Source organism: Urtica dioica, chromosome 4 (assembly GCF_054948205.1).
Source record: "Urtica dioica subsp. dioica isolate 48M chromosome 4, U.dioica_male_clone48M_v1_H2, whole genome shotgun sequence".
In the NCBI taxonomy this organism is placed as follows: domain Eukaryota; kingdom Viridiplantae; phylum Streptophyta; class Magnoliopsida; order Rosales; family Urticaceae; genus Urtica; species Urtica dioica.
Genome location: NC_142759.1, coordinates 29,033,724 through 29,055,401, shown reverse-complemented (window position 1 = coordinate 29,055,401; position 21,678 = coordinate 29,033,724). Strand labels below are relative to the sequence as shown.

Sequence of the window (21,678 nt, the reverse complement as noted above, 5' to 3'; positions counted from 1 at the left end):
TCTTAAAACGATATATTCGCAATCTAAGGGTCAAAGGACTATTGACCTCAGTATGATTGTTAGAAGAATCTATGATGTCTGGTTATGAGGCATTGAGAGTTGGAGACTCTATAGTTCTTCTAGGTATCTTCCGAAGGTACTGAATTGACCAGTGCACTTCTAGAGACAAGATAAGAACAAACCATTTAACCTCTTATGTCTCGAAGTCACTATGTATGAATTGCATCATGCTTACCTTAATCCTGAAATGAGACATGCCATTTCACACCTTAGTATTCTCATTTGAGAAAGTCAGAGTTCGGACTCACTATGTGATTCCGAACAGGGCCTATTGGTGAAGTACTAAGTTGTGAGTATGTCATGAGTAACTTTGTGAAGTTCTCATAGATATGGAATTCATGTACAAGATTGCTGAAATGCAATGTATGTCACCTCATGCTTTGTTCCTTGGAGTGTGAATAAATGAACTGACCAGTGTCCAAATTGAGTCCCGACTCTTTTGGATGAAACAATGTGACTTGTTAGCTCCTCGTCAATACATTGTTTCTAACTTATTCACAAGCGACAAAGGAGTTGAGGAAATAACAGCTAGAAGGGTAAAGTGGTAATTTAGTAAATCCCGACTAGCTGATGACATTCATGAAGGGTAGCATAGATAATATTCAGTGGATCCGCTCATTATAATTAGGTCGAATTCTTGAGTAGAAAACAAATTCATTTGAACCGAGAGATTTTCAGTGTCAGCTCTTTAGTGGAGTCAGTTGGCATTAAGCTAAACTTGGAAAAGGTTTGTGAACTTTTGAGTCCAAGTGTTTAGCTCAAGCTTTGTTCATTTGGGTCCACGAGGTCACTGTCACGAATCACATCGATAGGAATAGTTAAACTGGAAGCTAAGTCAAAACAAGAACGAAAATAGTTAAAAGGGTATTTTTGTCTTTTGAGACAAAGGATGAAATGAATGTCGATAAATTTTTTGACAAGTTCATTTGATGACTTAATGTCACTCGGCCATGACTTGATCATTGGGCCTCGTGAATTAATTTTATTTCATAAGAGTTTTATTGAAAATTCTTAATGGGCCTTTTTCATGTTCTCATGAATAAATGAAGAAGCTTCTAGAAGCTCCTTCTAGAGACATGTTGGGCGCCTACCCTATAGAGAAATAGGAGAGTTTATTTTGTGCATAAATGTATTTAGATACTTGCCAAAAGAAAAAGAGGAAACAAATTTGCATAAGGATGCATAAGGAACTTCGGCCATGTTGAGAGAAAAGGCAAGCCATGAACACAATTGGAAACAAATCAAGGCTTCTAGAAGCCCTTATTGGCCGAGTGTCTCAATAGGGAAAAGAGGAAATTGGCTCATGAATATGTGATATTCTATAGAAGAGGAAACTACCTTATTGAAGGTGAGACCTCTCCTATAAATAGGAGCCTCATTTCCTCACAATTCATTCATCCAAGTTTAAGAGATTTGAGAGACTCTCTCTCTAGAACTTATGGCCGAAAATCCTCTCTCTCTCTCTCTCTAGTTTATTTTCGATTTTTTCTTGTCTTGGCACCTAGGTCCTCACTCGACCTAGTGTTTAGCTCTGCGACTTCAAGACTTGTTCTTAAGTCGTAGTGTTTAAAAGTGCCCACTCACTAATTCCTTTATTTCGAGTGATTTAGTGATAGAAACTTTCGTGGTTGCTCGAGGTGCCGAGGAAAGGAAGAGAGACGTGCTGCGAGGGGAGACGAGCGTTGCAAACTTTCCAAAAGCTTCTTCAAAGTTCAAGCTTCAAGAAAGGTTAGTAAACTCTTAGCTCATATTGGTTTTTAATTACATGTACTTGCTTCTTTGTCTAGGTTAGTAAAAAACCGTTTTTACTTGTAAAAGAAATTTTTTAAAATTCTGCCGCTTACCGAAGCGTTAATTATTTTCTTAAACGCTAGATCGATTCCAACATGTCGAGCGTCGGAAGGTGGAGACACCGGATGACCTCGTTCCCGTCGTGCTGGACGACGCCAAACCTGACCAAGTAGTCAAGGTAGGCGCCCAGTTCCCGTCTGAGATCCGACTCCAACTCGCGGCCTTTCTCCGCGAGTTCAAAGACGTCTTCGCGTGGACACACGCCGACATGCTGGGATCGACCCCGAGATAATGGTCCACCACCTCAATGACGACAAGAGGGTGACCGAACGCGTCCAACCGAGACGGGCGTTCAGCGGAGAGAGGTACCAGGCAATTGGTGAAGAAGTCGACAAGCTTCTCGCCGCTAACTTCATTAGGGAGGCGGCCCAAGTGGGTGTCCAATGTCGTCATGGTAAAGAAGCCAAACGAGAAGTGGCGTATTTTCATCGACTACAAAGACCTCAACAAGGCCTACCCGAAAGACAGCTTCCCTCTCCCAAGAATCGAGCAACTCGTGGATGCTACGGCGGACCATGAACTGATAAGCTTCATGGACGCCTATTCGGGATACAATCAGATCCGCATGCACGAACCGGATCAGATCAAGACCACCTTCCTTACAAACGGCAGACTCTATTGCTACAAGGTCATGCCTTTTGGCCTAAAAAACGCGGGTGCAATGTATCAAAGGTTGGTAAATCGAATGATCGCCAACCAAATTGGCAAGACAATGGAGGTCTACGTGGACGACATGTTGGTCAAAAGTCTCAAAGCCCATGACCACGTTCGAGACCTCAGGGAGATGTTCGCAATCCTGCGGCGTTACAAGATGAAGCTCAATTCCAACAAGTGCGTTTTCGGGGTTGAGTCTGGAAAGTTCATGGGCTACATGGTGAGGCGTCGTGCGATCGAAGCTAATCCTGAAAAGATCAAGGCGATCTTAGAAATGAGGTCGCCGCAGAAAGTCAAAGAAGTGCAAAGTCTGACAGGAAGAATCGCCGCCTTGACGCGATTCGTCTCCAAGGCCACCGATAGGTGCCAGCCGTTCTTTAAAGCGCTAAAAAAGACCGACGGATTCGTATGGACGAAGGAGTGTGATGAGGCGTTCCGTGAAATGAAGGCCTACTTCAGCTCCCCCCCGTTCCTTGCGAAACCAAAAGACGGCGAGACCTTGTATGTCTACCTAGCGGTTTCCGACAGGGCCGTGAGCGCGGTTTTAGTATGAGAGGAAAACAAGGTCCAATGGCCGGTTTATTATGTTAGCAAGGCACTCCTCGATGCCGAGACTCGATACTCGGAAATCGAGAAATTGTCCCTCACCCTCGTCATGAGCGCGAGAAAATTGCGCCCTTACTTCCAAGCGCATCCAATCGCGGTGCGCACGGGACATCCCATCGATAAGGCTTTACAAAAAGGGACCTCGTCGCGAATGGCCATATGGTCCCAAGAGCTAGGCGAGTACGGGGTCGAGTTTCAACTGAGAACCGCTATCAAAGGCCAGGCCCTCGCCGACTTTGTGGCGGAGTTCACCTATACGCCCCCGACGGACGAAGACAATGAAGGCAACAAAGACGAGGAAGACAAGGAGAACGACCGCGACGGGTCGTCAAAGAAGAGGACTAGTGACCCGATAGGGCCAGTTTGGGACTTGCACGTGGATGACACATCGAATGCCCGGGGGGTTGGCGCCGGCGTCGTACTCACAAATCCCGATAGGGAAAAATTGAGGTACACCCTGCGATTCGAGTTCAAGGCCTCCAACAACGAGGCGGAGTACGAGGCTCTGATCGTTGGTTCGGAGCTGGCAAACAAGCTAGAAGTCCGAAACCTGCGCATCCACTGCGATTCACAACTAATTGTGAACCAGGAGCCGCATATGGTCGCATATTTGTCTAAGACTCAAAAGAACCTAGAGGCCTTATCATGGTTTGAGATAGTCCAAGTTCCCCGAGAGGCGAACATTGAAGCCGACGCCTTGGCACGCCTTGCGTCAGGGATAGACGAAGAGGGAGAGGGCAGCGTCCTGATAGAAGTACCAGCTCGGCCCTACGTCTTAAGAAGCGATGTAGGAGTGGTCAACGAAGCTCCGCCCCCCTCGTGGATGACGCCACTCGTGGAAGCTCCGTCCCCGAAAACAAAGAAGAAGCCAGAAAGCTAAAAAGATTGGCGCCGAAATACACAATAAGGGAGGACAACCTATTCAAGAGAGGGTACTCTATGCCCCTCCTCCGATGCTTGACCGAGGTCGAGGCGAAGAAAGCGCTCCGTGAGGTGCATGAATGGTTGTGTGGGAACCACGCCGCCGGACAGTCTTTGGCCCTGAAGCTGCTAAGGCTCGGGTACTTTTGGCCAACCTTGAAAAAGGACTCCCACGAGTGGGCTAAAAGATGTGACAAATGCCAAAGGTTTGCCCACATCCCGCGCTAAGCGCCGGCCCCACTATGCCCGATCGTCGTACCTCGACCCTTCGTGAAGTGGGGAATCGACCTCATTGGTGAGCTGTCTATGGCCCCAAGACAATACAAGCACGCAATCGTGGCTATCGATTATTTCACAAAATGGGTAGAGGCGGAACCGTTGGCAAAGATCACATAGGCGAACACGACTAATTTCATCTGGAAGAACATCGTCTGCCGCTTCGGGATCCCTGCGTCAATCGTGACCGACAACGGAAAGCAATTCGACAACGCACGCGTCCGTGACATATGCGAATAGTTGGGCATCAGCAAGACCTTCTCCTCCCCTCGTCATCCTCAGGCCAACGGCCAAGTCGAAGCGGTCAACAAGACGATCAAGGAAAACCTAAAGAAGAAGCTGGAGGAAAGAAAGGGGGCGTAGGCCGAGGAGCTCCCCATGGTCCTCTGGGCATACCGAACGACCGTGCGGAACGCAACCGATGAAACCCCTTTCGCACTTGCCTTCGGCATCGAGGTCGTGGTACCCGTCGAGACCACGCTGTCAACCTTCCGCATTTAAGAGTTCGAGGAGACCGCTAACAACGAAGCAATAAGGCTCGAGCTGGATCTCATAGACGAGAAGAGGGCGGACGCACTCACTCGCCTCGCTGCACAGAAGAGGAAGGTCGAAAAGTACTACAATTCTAAGGTCAAGCTGCGGAAGTTCGCCGACGGGAGCCTCGTTCTTAGAAGGGTGTTCCAAAACACAAGGTGCAGGGAGCCGGAGTCCTGGGTCCAACTCGGGAAGGACCGTACCGTGTGCGTCGATCCATACATGGCGGCACGTATGAGCTTGAGAACCTAGAAGGGCTCGTGTTCACTCATCCGTGGAACGACGAGCATTTGAGGCAATACTACCAATAGAAGCATGTTCCCGATCCTTTATGCTCGATTGTTTTCCTTTTATTTCTGGTTCTGTTGAGAGACAATTTCAATCTTAAATAAGGCTAATGGCCTGTGAATGTAATTTTTGCCTATTTTGACATAGTAATGGGATAACATTTCACCTCAAAACCTTTGTCATACATTGTTATAATTTCTAGTCTCCTCTAAGAGTACACAAGAAACTCGGGGGGCTAACAGGTACATATCTTTTTCACGCGACGCTCTCGCACGATCCGACGCCTCGCACGCCGAAAGGTAGCGAGATGTTAACAGGTCGCGTCCGCGCACTGGACCGCCGACCCTAAGGCGGCAGTCAAAACCCAAAACGTAACACGCGTACCGACAGGTACCGCACTCGATGGGAACTGCGCTTGCCTCAAGACCGTCCTGGCACATAACACGCACGCCAACAGGTAGCGTACACGCCAGAAGATGGGCGCGATAGCCGTCCAGCTGGCACGCGCCGATAGGCAGCGAGTCACGAATGGATGGTAAAGACTCGCACCCGCCGGACGAAACTGGTCTAGCCAGCGTCCACGGGAAACCTCGCCGCTAAGTGTGGCACTAAGCCGTGCAAACCGGTTACGCTAGACATAGTAAACCGGGGGTTGTAAGATGCGCACTAGTCGGATTGCGCGAATCGATTACGCTAAACATAGTAAATCGAGAAAATAAGACGCATAATAAACTGGGAAAAGCATTAACAAAAACAAACAATGTCACGGGAACAAATATCCGAAAGGAAAAGAAAGCAAACGCTAAACAGTTGCGCTGGAAATCAAAACAAAATCAACTAATCGGAACCAAAGTCGACTTGCTCCTCGTCGGTCTCAGGCGGAGGGACGCCCAACCCACCGGTGGCCTCTCCGTCAGCCGGGCGATTCGTCGACTGAGCCGCCTCTGCAGGAACCTGGGGACGAGGGTCATCCACATGTGGCACGTCATCCAAGGGATGAAACATGCCATCAAAGAAAGAAAAAAAGGTCCCTCAGGACGCGTTCTCCTTCGCGGTCGCATCGCGAACCCGTACGGCCGCCGCGTAACGAGCCTCTTCTAGGGCGATGTCCTAGTCATCCTCTAAATCCGTCTTAGCTTGCACGTCGTCGTCCTTCTCTTCAATAAGGGCTTGCATCTCCACCAGCAGGGAATCCCTTTACCTCTCCGCTTTGATGCGAGAGATCTCAGTCGCCGATAGTCGAGCGTGGACGATCTTCAGCTCCTCGTCTTGACCTGAGAGTGACGCTTGGAGCTTCCTCATTTCCCCCAGGAAAGTGTCGGCCGACTGCTCCACCTTCTCCCGAGACGCTTGCTCAGCCGCTCGCAACGACCGCTCGGCAGCCAGCTCCGCGCCCAGACGAGACACCTCCTCGTGGGACCGCATCGACTCCTCTTCGAGCGCTTGAAACTCCTGGGTAGTCCGGACCCCCGCTAAGGCGGTAGCATGATCAGCCGCCGCGCTCTCCATGTCGCTTCATGATCTGCATCCGCTGCAACAAGTCCCGGAGAATGCGGTCGCCTCGCTCTTGACGTGCAAGCATCTGCAAAAGAGGGTTGCACATGCCCAATCGGGATAAGCATCGTGGCTATGAATAAGTCAAATAACAAATCGTACCTTCCGAGCGTCGCTGATCTCGTTCTGGAAGTATTCAATATCGCTTGTCATCAGGAGACCCTTGAAGTCTCTCAGGGGGGCCTCGAGGATTCCTTGAGAGCATTGGCCCCTCAGCTCCGCCGCTTCCGCTAGAAGCATCGAGTCCATGCCGTCTTGTGCTGCCGACACATGAGCACGCTTCGCGCGAGAAGGCGTGCCAAAATTGGCCGAGGATGACGGTCGCTAGCCGGACGAGTTCACCTCCTGTCGAGCCCGCACATGCGACTTTGCGAGACGAGTTGCGCCTTGGGAACGGGCCGCAGTCGCGACATCACCCGATTGGAGCGGCCTCGAAAGCCTCGTACGTGACCCGTCCCGCGCCATAATACCTACCACAAGAAACACGAAATAGTTAGACAAGACCATAGATATAAAAAATAAGTGACGCTATAGCGTGAGAGCGTCCGATACCCCCTGCGACGGGTGTAGGGACGGAGGAATCCCCCACCTCGGACCCGAGGTCCGGTGGGGGCCCGTCACTGAGAGAATAACAATGGCGCTCCTCGTTGCTTGCCACAAACCATCCGGTGGTCGCCATTAGGTCTCGAGATTCAAAGAGCGTCCCATGCCGTCTGGAATCTGGTACCGCCGCAATCACGCGTGCAAGCTCGGAGTCACCGATGGCGTAGTCGGCCGGAAAATTGGCCACGGGCCCGAAGACGAGGGGAGCCATCCCAAAAGCGGACTCCGACACCCACAACCAAGGGTATCGGTACTTCTGGGTCACCTTGGTAAGAACGGTGAAGCGCTCGCGGTGAAGAGCCTTGTAGAAGCCCGGTTTCCTCGGAAAATTGTGAACATACACGAGGTTCGGGACGTCGTCAGCAGTGATAGCCCTTTTCTTCGCTCTATAAAACATCAAATGACAAGCTGCCACCACGCGATAGAAGGACGGAGACATCTGAGACGCATATACGTTCAACCAAACCAGAAGGTCTTGAATCACGGGTGGAAAAGGTAGTCTCAAGCCCCCGCGAAGACTCTTCTCGTGGATAGCACCGTATCCTTTCCGCGGACGGGTCGGGAGATCCCCGGGTAAGGGTCGCAATAGCGAGATGGACGACGGGATGTCGTAACGCCTCTCAAGCTACCGAAGCTAGCAATGGAAAGAGAACTCGGGGTATCGAGACCCGAGCAATCGAAGTCGCCAAGAATCGCCGATTCACCAATGGGAAAGGCTAAAGCCCGAGTCTCCTCGAGGGCAGTCGCACTACGTACCTCGGTTGCCAAGGGGCAAGGATGAACGAACGCGCCTCGATCCTCGTCATGTGGGGCGCCCGCTGGTCCCGACATTTGGTCCACCTCGCGCTCCCCCGCGGCGATCAAAGGGCCCGCCTCCCGTACACTTAGGCCGACCAAGAGGCTCCCCTCGCGTCCTGGCTCGCCCGGGTCGGGCCCAACACCCGTCGCGCGCGCGTCCCACTCGACCAGGGCCTGCTCCTCACGCCCGTGCTCCATCAGGCCGTACCCATCACCCACCTCGCGCGCGCTGGGACCGGTCGAGAGGCCCACCTCGCGTTCTGGCCCGCTCGGGTCGGGCCTAACTCCCGTCGCGCGGGCGTCCCACTCGGGCGAGGCCTGCTCCCCGCGCGTTCGAGGCCCAGACCCGTGGCCTCCCTCACGTGGGCCGGGCCGTAAGGCATCCTCGCGCGCGCCCAGCCCTAGGGTTTGCTGCGCGCCTCCTTCCTCTCCCGGGCGGCCGGCGCCTCTGGCGCACGCACTGCAGGAGCCCACCTCGCCAAGACGGCCTCGCTTAGAGCTCGCCCCGGTTGGGTCGCCTCGCCCGGAGCTCACCCCGCCTGGGTCGCCTCGACCGGAGCTCGCCTCACCGAGGACATCTCACCCGGTGCTCGCTCCCTCGAGAAGATCTCGTCTGGAGCTCGTCCAGTCGAGGAGACCTCGCCCGGCGCTCGCTCCCTTGAGAGGATCTCGTTCGGAGCTTGTCCGGTCGAGGAGATCTCGCCCGGAGCCCGACTGGTCGTGGGGACCTCACCCGAAACTCGTGCAGTCGGGGACGCCTCGCCCGGAACTCGCGCAGTCGGGGCCGCCTCGCCCAGAGATCGCGCAGTCGGAGCCGCCTCGCCCAGAGATCGCGCAGTCGGGGCCGCCTCGCCCAGGGATCGCGACCCGGAGCCCGCCTCGCCTGGAGATCACCTCGCCAGCCTCGCCTCGCCCAGAGCCCACCTCGGCCGAGAACCCATCCCCCGGTGCCAACTCTCCAGGGCCCGGGCCCCCTCCCCCCGACGAAGTCCTCCCGAGCGACCCGCCATGCTCGCGAGGGGCCTCCTCAAGACGCGCCTCGTCCGGCGCCGGATCCCCATGGCCGGGGGCGTCCTCGGTCGGCCCTGTCCCCCCGGCTGGCGCACCCTGGCCGCCTTCGCTCGACAGCCATGCGTCCACCAGTCCAAGGTCACCGCCGGTAACATTTTCCGTCACTCCCCCGGAAAAATCCAGTCCCATTGTCGGGAGAGATTGAGGGTTGGGAGGAGACAAATAAAATTGGTCCCAAAACGAGTCCAAATTCTCATGGGAGTCGTGGAAATACATTGAAAAGTCGTCAGGGGACCCACTCGCTGATAGATGGTTGGGGGACCCCATCGACACGTGGAACAAAAAAAGAAAAACATGTAGGAGAAACAAAAAGTAATATTAAAAAGGGGATAGACCCGTACCTCTTCAAAAGTGCGACGCGCTGGCAAAGCGGGAATGGTGCAAAATGGCGTTTGAGTTTATCACACGGGCTTCGTCCGGTAAAAAACTCGGGAGGCTAATGTTGTCGGCCCGTCCCGGGTCGACCACGTCCGGAGAAGCCCGGGGAAACCTCACCCGGCCGATGGCCGAAAGGCCCATGTCCGCTCGCTCAGCCGGGACTCGGCCAGCACCCGGGAAGCCAAGGGCGCCACGCTCGGCTAGTGCTCGGCCGGCGCTCGGGAGGCCGAGTACTCCTCGCTCGCCCGGCGCCCGAGAGGTTGAGGCTCACCCCACTCGACCTCCACTCGACCAACGCTCGGCCGGTGCCCGGGAGGTCGGGGGTGCTCCACTCGGCTGATGCTTGGGAGGCTGGGGCTTGCTTCTCTCGACCTCCACTCGGCCAATGCTCAGCCGGCGCCCGGGAGGTCGATGGCGTTCTACCCGGCCGATGCTTGGGAGGCCGAGGCTCGACCTCCACTCGTCCTCCACTCGTCAAATGCTCGACCGATGCTTGGGAGGCCGAGGCTCGACCTCCACTCGTCCTCCACTTGTTCTCCACTCGGCGAATGCTCGGCCGATGCTTGGGAGGCTGAGGCTCGACCTCCACTCGTCCTCCACTCGGCCAAGGGGTCTTCAAACCACCCCTTGGCCGCCTATAAATACAAGGGTCCCTCCCTTGATCCAGGTAATCCAAAATTGAGTACTGAAACGCTACTGAACTCGTACCTCACTCGTTTCTCTCAAGCTTCGGCCATCTAAACACTAAACCCTCTATATTCCACTTCAACCCTCCTAATGTTGAGCGTCGGAGAGGTAAACAGAGGCACCCCATCTGTTTCCCCTTTGTAGTTCATGTGTTCTTTCTTCCGTTTTAGGTGTTTGGACGAACTCAAAGGACATTGACAGCTAAGGGACGACTTGGGATACCAAGTCCGACACGCTCGAGCTCGAACGCGACCACTTGGTCCGGCCTCGGGTCGAACCGTTTGGGGCTCCTAAATCGTTGTCCGAAAACGAGAGAGAACATTCTCCTTCTAATCCTTAAAGTTGTTACCATTAAAGACCGGAACCGAATTGAGATTAGCAGATACAGTAGCAACAGCTGAAATAGAACAATACAATCACATAAACATACATACACAAAAATTTAACTTTAATAAGCAATAAAATTCAAATAATAGTAAATCCCATCTCAAGATACATAATGCGACATCAATATCAAGTCTTTGGACAATAATATTAACTGCTAATGGTAATCTTGTTGTAATGATCAAACACTAACAATAAGGCTCGTAAAAAATTAACCTATCTTTGGATCGATCAATTACTCACAAGTAAAACTTTACAATTGTTACATGTTTATCATCACAAATATGTATATGTAATTTGGTCAGTCACTAATCTTCTTTTGGGCCGACGAATATATATCCGCATAAATTAACACATACACAACATCTAAAATTCTTCATAAATAATCTACACAAGAGAGGTCACTTTAGAAATTATAGACAAATATTTATTTATAATATACCATTAATTTGAATTATTAAAGCTTCATGTCATATATGTGCATTAATATATAATTATGCACTAATGTCTAAATATCATGCACTGACTTAATCAAATAACACATACAAATATATATATATATATATATGTATATATATATGCACATGCGTGAAGAAACCATAATGATATCAACGTGTATAGCAAAGAAAATGATATACTGAATACGTTTACAAAGGGTCAATTATATGCATATCATACACACGTGCACTCACTGAAGCAAAAGATCAAATTGGAATCCACCAAATAACCATATGAACATAAATATTTCCAAAAATAATGCTACACACAAAAATAAGTGATATCGCAATTGAAAACTAAAGCAAGCAATCTGTATCGCAATTGAAAACCAGAGTCATATAATACGATATTCGCATGTGCACATATAAATCGTCAGAGTGCGATAATCATAACCAGAGTCATAAAACCATATAATTCGAGAACGACACTTCAAACATTATTCTCAAGAATTAAGTTAGGTTACTCTGATACCAATTGTTAGGATTTTCAATCCATAATTTAATCTTAATTCAATTCAAGAGAACCAAAACTAAAGGTCTTAATAGCGGAAGCGTACCTGAATCCATGGTTGGAAAATACAAAAGGTGGTGATCTTCTAATTGCAGTTTGCCTGAGAGTCTGGAGTATTCTTGTTGATGGGATACAAGAAAAGATCGTACGTTCTGCAATCAGGGACCTATCCTGTTATTAATAACTGTCAGACAGTTACTAATAACTATTGCTTATTTTTAATTTGGCCCATCATCAAATTAGATTAGCAATTACGGTAGTCACATAATAACTTCATGACAAATATGTCCTTAAGTCACAAACTTTATTCTAAATTAGACCACATCAATTTTGACTTAATTAATAATGACCCAACACATTTATTTAATAACATTAGTAGTCCCAAAATTATTATAACAGTTCACTGTTTGTTTAATTTTATTTTAAATTAAAAAAGAAAAAGGAAGGAATACTAGTATTTTCTTTCGATGCTAGAAATCTTATCATAAAATCCTTACTGGTCAAATAGGAAAAAAGGTCACATTTTTTATTTTCATAGGAATACTTTTAGCAACTTTTATATTTGTTTCAGCGTTCGCGTTACATCGCATATTAAAGTATTTTAGTATTCTGATTTAGTTTAAAAAAAACAATTGATTAGAAAAATAGCTAATTTAAATGTTTTGACATTGCTATATAGCCAACGTTTGGTAAATTTTAGGTAAATAATCACTGTCTTTTATTTACAAGAATACCCATACATATCATTCCCGCTCAAACGTTGACTATTTAAATGAATTTGATAAATTGCCCATCTTAATACGATTAAGTCAACTAAATAATTAATTTCTAAATTTAAACACATAACACAATTCAAATTTAAATGAATGAGTCATAAAAATATTCAAATAAAAACGTAGAATAAATGTGTTAATATCTGTTAATATGTGTCAATAATTATAAATATTCTGTTAGTACGTATAAATATAAACTACGATTTTAAAGCACACAAAATCAGAAAAATAACTCTTGCGTATATTTTGGGCATTGATATGCTATCAATAATCAACAAAATAATGTAAAAATAACTGCTTTCAATTTTTGAAAATATAAGAGTAAATTAAAAATTCAAATTTTTAAAAAAATTACCTTAAATAAATCGTTGAATTAATAATCAAAATTTAAATGAAATTTCGTAAATAAGGAGGGACAAACCAGGAAAACATAAAATTTCTGATCTCTGAGTCACGTCATCTTTGTGGCTAAATATTTAAGATTTGCGAATTGGTGACTATTTAGCAATATAAAACGATTTAATGATAAATCATTTAATGGAATTCTTAGACAATAACATAGGTCTTCTGCGAACATGGAATTCTAGTGTGAAAATCGTTAACTCTCTAATTTAATGATAAAGGTAAATGAAGAATAAAACACATGAATTAAAAAAGAAAGATTACATCATTGTTGATCAAGAAAGATTATTACATCATTGTTATTCAACGCTAACATTTGCAAACAAATCGGCAAGTTCGATGTCGATCAAATGCTCTTGCTTCCGTGTCTCCGCTAGATACCAATCTTTTCCAACAGTCATCACCTCAACCATATCGGAAGCTGAACCCGTGCGGTGTTTGCCGATGACACGGCCGGCGCTACGAAACGCAGACTCCGAAGAAGAAACGGTCGAGACTGGGATGGTTAAGATATCGTGGGCAAGGCGTGACAAAATCGGAAATTTCATTTCATGTTCTTTCCACCACTCCAACACGTCAAGGCTCTCGTCATTCAATTTGGCCCAACATACGGATTTGTAGAGCGTGATCTCATTTAAGGACAAATACGCTGAATCATGCGACTTTTCAGATATGAATCTCGCGAGCATTGCGAATGACGACGAAGATTGATGGTGTCGAGGTTCCACATCCGTTTCGGTATACTTCTTCTCGTAGTCCCTGAAAATTTCATAAAACATATCTTCCACTTTGGCATAGTCAAGTGCAACATAATCTTGATTATCAAACAGCTCGGTTAAATACTCAAGACACCCTAAATACCCTTCAAATTTAATTCGAGAGTCTAGTATAGTACCCAAACCATACAAATACGGGATTTTACCGGAACCCCAATACTTAAAGAATTTTTTTCTTCATTCTAAGAATACATTCTTGACCAAGTGGACTGTTTTTACATTCATGTAAGTGATATGCAATATCCAACACAGAATGAATAGCTAAATTACATGTGGGTGAATAAACAGCAGATAATTGACAAATCTCAATGTAGAAAAGGTCAAGAAAACGAAGTAAAAGTTCAGCCATACGAATATCATCATCAAGAATAGCCTCTTGACCGAAAACATGACAAATATAAGACACCGAAACATTAATGTAATCCTTGGCTAAAAAGTTTCTTAGCATAAACAGCGTAGCATAACAACGGGTCTCAAAGTCAACTTCGAAACCTCTCTTGCCAAGCCCTGAATCCTTTTGTCTTTTACTAAGCTCATCGACTCTACTAGTCGACGAATTCATCCAATCAATATAATACCTTATTTTAGATATCGGGGGCTCAAACAGCTTCACAGCCGACTTTACCATCGAGTTTATCACGTCGGTCGAACACCTTTGATGTAAAAAGACCTTTTGCCCGTCTATAACCGGGACGAGGTTCGAAAACATCTCAAACTCTCTGTCGTTGCATTGTCTAATGTTATGGACACAATTTATAATTTCTACCATTATCTCTAAAATATTGGCGCAAGAGTGTGGCTTTTCCACTCTCTTAAAACCTATCATCTTCTTTTGCAATACCCATTCCTTATCTATGTTGTTCATTAGTCTACATACATTGCATGTTATCGCTACAACGAACTCACCGTCACTTGCATATTTTTTTACCTTCACCTTTTCTATTTCGAAATATCGTAGTATATCACGCCCAAGTGTGTCTCTAGATAGCAGTGGTACGTTGGGATTTAGAAATCTGACGTATCGTATAAATCGGGGGGATTCTACGTGACTAAGTGGAAGATCGGCAGAGATGATATATCTAACTAAAAACCTTCTATATTTTACGAGGTCAGGAACGCTTACCTGACGCGATGAGCTTGATTGTGGATGTACATTGGAACGTTGTGGTTTTCCTTGCGATGACATCACAGTACTTCCTGGGTAAAATTTTGAAGAAGTTTTGGAAGACAGAATCAAGAAAGTACTTTGAATGATAGAGTTCGAGAACAATTGTGAGCGGTAAAGAGTTACTCTTTTTTTTCTTTTGGTGTTAGAATTCGATCACCAACGGTCACAAATCGTACGGTCGAGTTGATTTTAGAAGAGAAATTTCATTTTCTAGACCCAAAAACTATGGAAATATCACCATTAGACCCGTTACTTAAAAAATATCCAAAATTGGACTTTTGGACACTTTTCGGACAAAAATACCATTGCAAGATCATATAACACTACTAAAAAAAATTCATTCTCTACTTCTCTCATTCTCTCTCATTTTTTCATCATTTCGCGTATCCAATTGGTGTAATTCCTTCAAAATGGGTAAGTATGCTTCTCCATTCATCTTTTATTGCTTTAATTAGTCATATAGTTTGTATAGAAAAAATAAAGTTGGTAGATGTAGGTTAAAGTTTCCGGAATTTAACGTTATTTCCGATGAAATCCGACCTTTTCGGATGAAATTCATGTAAAAATTCCGATGAAATTCAAGCAAAAATTCCGACAATATCCGACAGTTTCCAACAATTTCCGACAATTTCCGACAGGACCAATTTTCCGATATTTTCTGACATTTTCTGACAGGTTCCGACCGGTTCCGGCCAGTTCAGACCAATTCCGATGAGTTTGGAAAAAATCAAAGTTTAATACATTTTTGTGATATTTCTTGCAGTTTTATTGATGGTTAACGACACGTGGGAGAGAAATGGACACTTATACGTGTTAAAAAACGCGAGAACATTTCCGCTTGAAGTTTTGAAAGAGATAACCTACATGGAGTTAGTCGACAAGGTGTACAAGAGAGTCGATATAGACAGATCAAAGTATGACTTAAAGTTTGAACTTCCTTATAAGGCGGGTAATATGCCAATTTGAGCCTGCTTTGTTGAAGGACGATATGGACGTTAAGTATTATACGAAGAATAAAAGTCGTAGAAGTTATGCACTTTGTGTAACTTTGGTATCGAAAGAAGTCAAGCCGTTAACTAAAAAAAAAAGATAAAGGGAAAAATGTGATGAACGAAGAATTGTCTCGTGTTGAACTCAACAAGAGACAACATAATCTTATTATAAATGACCGAGATGATAATCATGTGTTCAACAGTCGAATAGATGACCGAGACAATGAAGTATACAAGCGTGATAGATATGACTACCACAACAACGGTCTGGATGATGAAGAGAAGTTTGACGTCGATGATGGACACAACTGTGACAAAGGAACATAATTTGAAGAGTTCGTGAACACTGAAGAATATGAAGATTTTGTAAAACATTTTACAGTACCATCGGGACAGGGTGAACCATCGGGACACGGTGAACCATCACGTAACCCTCATAAAGTTGTATCACCAACAGATTGCGTGCCTCACTCATGGAAAGCCCCTGACTTCACAACCGATGATTTTGTCAAGGAAGAACATAATGACGGTCCAAGTCAGTTGCCAAATTCTTCGACATGTATTAAGAATGAGATGTACTTATATTTTTAAATGAAAAATGTTATGTTATATGTATTATAACCATTGAATGCAATAGGTAGCACAGAAGACATATACCCCGGGAAGGAGTTTGAGTCCAAGAAGCAGATGAAGCAGGAGATTCATGTTTTTGCTCTAAAAAATAATTTCGAGTTTAGAGTGAAATCCTCTTCGAAAAGTAGATGGTATGTCATATGCAAAAATGAGATTTGCACTTGGAAGCTGAGGGGTGTTGTGCAGTGGTCTGATATGTGGCAGAAGACTGTCCCTCAGCCTCTTCTGTGCTAGGGTTGACAATGGTAGTGTCTTTTCCGATACATCGAGTTGTCGTGAACGTTTCCTTCTCGGAGAGGGTGGCTTCTTTGACGATGGAGTCGAAGAAGGCGACATTGTCGAAGAGGACGGCTTCTTCGACGATGGAGTCGAAGAAGGCGGCATTGTCGAAGAGGACGGCTGTGAAGGAGGAGGAGGAGGAGGAGGTGGTGGAGGAGGAGGACTAGGAGAACTAGGAGGACTAGGGGGATCAGGAGGACCAGGAGGAGGAGGACTACGCGATCGATGTCGACGGCGTGAACCAGCTTGCGTAGTTGGTAACAGCCCCGGAGGTAAACCTGTCACGTCCTCGAACATGATGTTTATCTTCTCAAGCATGTCAATCTGTAAATTGTGACACAAAATACTGAATAAGAAACTAAGAAACGACTGATTAGAAACTTATTTATTAAACGAAAATTAATACTAACCTGGTCTTGCCTCATTCTTTCTAGCCTGCGACCGTTCGTACTCAGTGCTCTCAAGACGGTTGCCAGAGAATGTATCATTTGATTCCACATATCCTCCATCAAAGCCCACGGAGCAGGATGACCGGGTCGAGCGGGAGGTACAGGATGATCGTGACTTTCGAGAGGAGCGGGATGATCAGGACGAGCGGGAGGTGCGGGATGATCGGGACGTTCAAACTGAAATGAATAATAATAAACTACTAACTACTTAATAAATTATAAACAAATCACTTATTAATAAATAATCTAACCTAACTAATTAATAAATTATATAATTATAAAATTTATTAGTAAATAATCTACTAACTAATTAATAGATTATAAACTAATCACTTATTACTAAATAATTTAGCCTAACTAATTAATAAATTATAAACTAATCACTAATTAATAAATAAACTAGAACTTACGCCGGCTTCGTCATCGTCTTCATCACTGCACAACTTCTCCTCTTCGTGTTGTCTGAGTACGCCGGCTTCTTTCGCCGTTGACTCTACTAAGTCAATCTCTTCCTCAATATTACATGGCTCAACCACGTCTTCGCCTTTAGTCGGATAGAGTGATTGACTGAGTTGCGTCTCTAGTAGCTCGAAGAACTCGTGCTCTCCGGTCCGTGGTCTCAACATTTGAAAAACACCGAGCTACAAGACAACAAAATTTATTAATATTTATAAGTTAGATAATTGTAGTTATAAAATATTTTTAAAAATTATAAATTACCGTTTTTTTGAGCAAAATCTTCTCCACGTCCTTGCGCGTGATCACTCGAGTGCTTGATCAAGAATTCGTCCTCGGTACTCGAACACCGGCATTATTCCCGAATTGCTTACCAATCTCCGGGATCGCCTCGAACGCCCAATATTGCACCGCGTGCAAATTCCCTGATAAGGAATACTTCGCCTCCTTCTATAGGACATTCTCTTTGAGAGATTTCTCCTTTACTCGTTCGTAGTACCGCAACAAGTTTACCGAGAGGGAAGACATCGTCTCAGCCCACGAGATGTTCCCCCATGGCAGAGAATAGAAGAACGGCAAATCCTCAACCATGTATAGGTACTTGTCGTTGATTGCCTTGTTGTGTTCTAGTCCGAGGAGATATCCCAAGACAAACACACATAATCCAAGCTTGTACGCGTCGTTTGGATCTTGACATGTCTTGAACGCGCTAATCAAGACGTCGAACCTGGCGTTTGACACGCCGTTCAAGTAATCTTTAATGAGCCTATCGCTCCTCTGCTCATTCTGCTCCTCCTTCGATGGACCATCTTCCATGCTCATTCCGGTTATCAATGCGTATTCGAGTCTCCCGAATCTCATGCGTTTATTTCCTATTCTGAAATGAATCTCCCCCCTTTTTGTTGGGTTGATCTTACGTAGAAGAAGAGAGTGTAGAAGTACCGTAGTAAAGTTTAGTGTGCTCCCTTCGAAGAATTGAGCGAACGGACTCTCCGCGACCATTTGAAGTAGACCGAGATCGGTGAATTTTTCTTTCACCGTCTTAAAATGCCCCGAACCACCGTATGTGATTCGACCGGCAAAGTCGTGGTCGCATAAATACGTCAATTTATCCTACATATTTAATTATCACAAAATATTAATAGAATTAAACATAACTCCAAGAATTCATAATAAAAAAAAAACAACAACAAACTTCTGCCTTGTTTGGTATGCATCTCAAAAACAATTTTTGAGTTTTTGAGATAAAAAAAATTGGAAACAAAAAGTGAAAATTGTGTTTGGTAAATTTTTTTAAAAAATTTTGAAGTTGTTTTGTAAAAGAGTAAAGAAAACTGAAAACAAATAAAAGGTGTTTTTGAAAAAAAATAATAAATTATTCTCTTCTCTCCTCATTCAAAAACAAAAATGAACACTGTACCAAACAGTTTTTTCAATTTCTCAAAAACAAAAATGAAAACTGTACCAAACAACTTTTTGAAAACAACTGCAAAATAATTTATCAGTACAACTACAAAAATTAGAAAATAGAAAACAAAAACTTTTTGAGTGAACTACCAAACGGGCCATTCATAACTCCAAGAATTCATAATTAAAAAAAAAACTAATTACATAAAACAACTAATTAGTATGTTGTTCATCATTTAAAAAATCTAGTTACAAAAAACAACTAATTAGTTTGTTGTTCATAATAAAAAAACAATTAATCATTAATTAGAAAAAAACAACTATTTATGATGTTCATAATTAAAAAAAAAAACAACTAATCATTAATTAGACAAACAACTAATCATTAATTAGACTAATTATGTTGTTTATAATTAAAAACAATACAAAAAACTCTTTTTCTTTATCTTAAATTATTTTAAAAAAAAAAACTGTCGGAACTCGTCGGCCATCGGAAACTGTTGGAATACGTCGGAATCGGTCGAAAATTTCCGATGAAGATCGTCAGAATTCATCGGAAACTATCGGATCCGACAGTTTCCGATGGATTCCGATGGTCTTCATCGGAAATTCCCAGAAATTAAAAAAAAAAAAATTCACCTCCAAATCTCATTCAAATCAACCTAAAATAACTAATAACCACTCAAATCTTGTATCCTATCATTCCTACACTAATCAAACCATGAAAAAACTATAAAAAAAACTAACCTTTTTTGTCATTTGGTGAAGGTTGGAGCTATGGTGGTTTCGGTCTCTTCGGTCGGAGGTGTGTCGGAGCTTCGGTCGGAGGCGTGTCGGAACCCGTCGGAATGGGTGTGTCGGATTTGAGGGGGGTATAGGTTGAGATTTGGTGTGGAGAGAAAGTGAGAGTGAGAGAGTGAGAATAAAAGAGATGAGAGTTTATTTTGAAATGAGGGTATTTTCGTCTTAAAAGTGTCCAAAAGTCCAATTTTGGATATTTTTTAAGTAACGGGTCTAATGGTGATATTTTCATAGTTTTTTGGTCTAACTTTTAGCATATAAAAGAAGCTTTATTCGCAAAACCAATGACGTCACCAAGAGGTTACTCGAACAAGAGTTGGGGAATATGGAAAAGTCAGGTCATAGCTTTTATTCATCATCAAAGCTCTCTAATGCAATTCTGCTATGACGAGGTTTTACTCGATTTCGGAAAGTGCCCGCCAAATGTTCGACGAAATTCATGAACCGAATTTTAGCTGGGTTGACGCCTAATTTGATTCAATTCTTGCTCGCAAGCTCTCTAATTTAATCCCTTTTTCTTTTTTGCTATAGTTTCTAGTTGACTGAATTTATTTTCTTGAGCTAGAGCTTTGACTCTTAAGAAAAATGTCGTCATGGAATTTCTGAGAAATTATAAAGACCAAGCACCAGTCTCAGGTATCAAATTATGTTGATGCGTTTTATATCATACTTTTATGATTTATTTGATAACGTTGTAAATTGTGTGTTATGATTTAGTTGATATGGAAACAACTAAATATCAAATTATTACGTTCAAACTTCAAACTAATCATATATTGATTTTTTTTTTCTCCGTAGCTATGCACTCATTTGGCTGATTTATTAAGAAGACGAGCATGATGAAAAAGAGTAAAAACAGATCTGGTGGCAGTTTTTATTTGATTGCCCAGCTTATTGCTGTTGGTAGTTGCTTAATATGCCTTTGACTTGATGATCTCCTTACTCATCTGACTCGCTTTTTCCATACAATCTTGTATTTTGTACTCGATCTCTTATCATTCATTCCACACAATGTCACCTCATCTAATTAATTTCAAACTCATATCTCTTCTTTAGATGGGGGAATGAACTATGGGCAGAGATCTTGGGGTTATTTGGCAATGTCGTTTTGAGTTCGAGATTTGAATATAGTAGGCTTTGCTTCCTCTTCTATCACTGGTGTTCCTTGAGTTGCTTTGAAGCTGATGTTCATGTAATCCGATCATCAATCAAACTATCACAAACTTTAAGGATTACTGCAATATTTCATGTAATCCTATTGAGGAGCCACGATGCCTAACTAATAGCAGCTCGGGGAACTGAGGCGCTGAAGATGGACACTGGCGAAATTGGCGGGATTTAAGGCAGTCTCTTTGGCCCGCTCTTGGGCAAAAGAAAATATGGCTTCTTTCTAATGCAAAAAACATGGTTCAGCCATGTTTGGATTCTGATGACTGCCCAGACTGGAAGCTACTGGGGAACCTCGAACGTTGCTGTTCTCTTTTTTCAGTTTATTGCTTCTTTTAAGCTTGTTTGGATACAAAGAGAATGTAATGTAATCGCTCTTAAGATTTTGTAAATGTGCAGTCGACCCAAGCATTTTGCTGGGCTATGAGTGACAGCTATTTTATGCCTTCTGATAAAAATAAAAATAAAGTTTATGCCTGACTACATAAGATATAAGGTAGAATCAAATTATTGAGTGGTTCTGAAATTGTTTGAGAAATTTGGTGAAATATGATCAACATTAAATCTGTTTAATATCTTACCAGTTAAATATTAGGAAAATATGACTTATTTGACCAAAATACCTTAAAAGCTAAAAACTAATTGAGAAAAACTATATAATTTTGTAGTTTGTCGCATAACATGTCCTTTTTTTCTCTCCCA

The 21,678-nt window shown here is 44.2% G+C and overlaps 1 long non-coding RNA gene across 1 annotated transcript; it reads left to right on the top strand.

Annotated features, from left to right (window-relative positions):
- Nucleotides 1-20,101: 20,101 nt before the first annotated feature.
- Nucleotides 20,102-21,409, top strand: LOC149401455 (uncharacterized). Its single transcript, XR_016296703.1, has 2 exons — nucleotides 20,102-20,445; nucleotides 20,608-21,409. It is a non-coding gene; the product is annotated as an uncharacterized LOC149401455 (long non-coding RNA).
- Nucleotides 21,410-21,678: the final 269 nt, after the last annotated feature.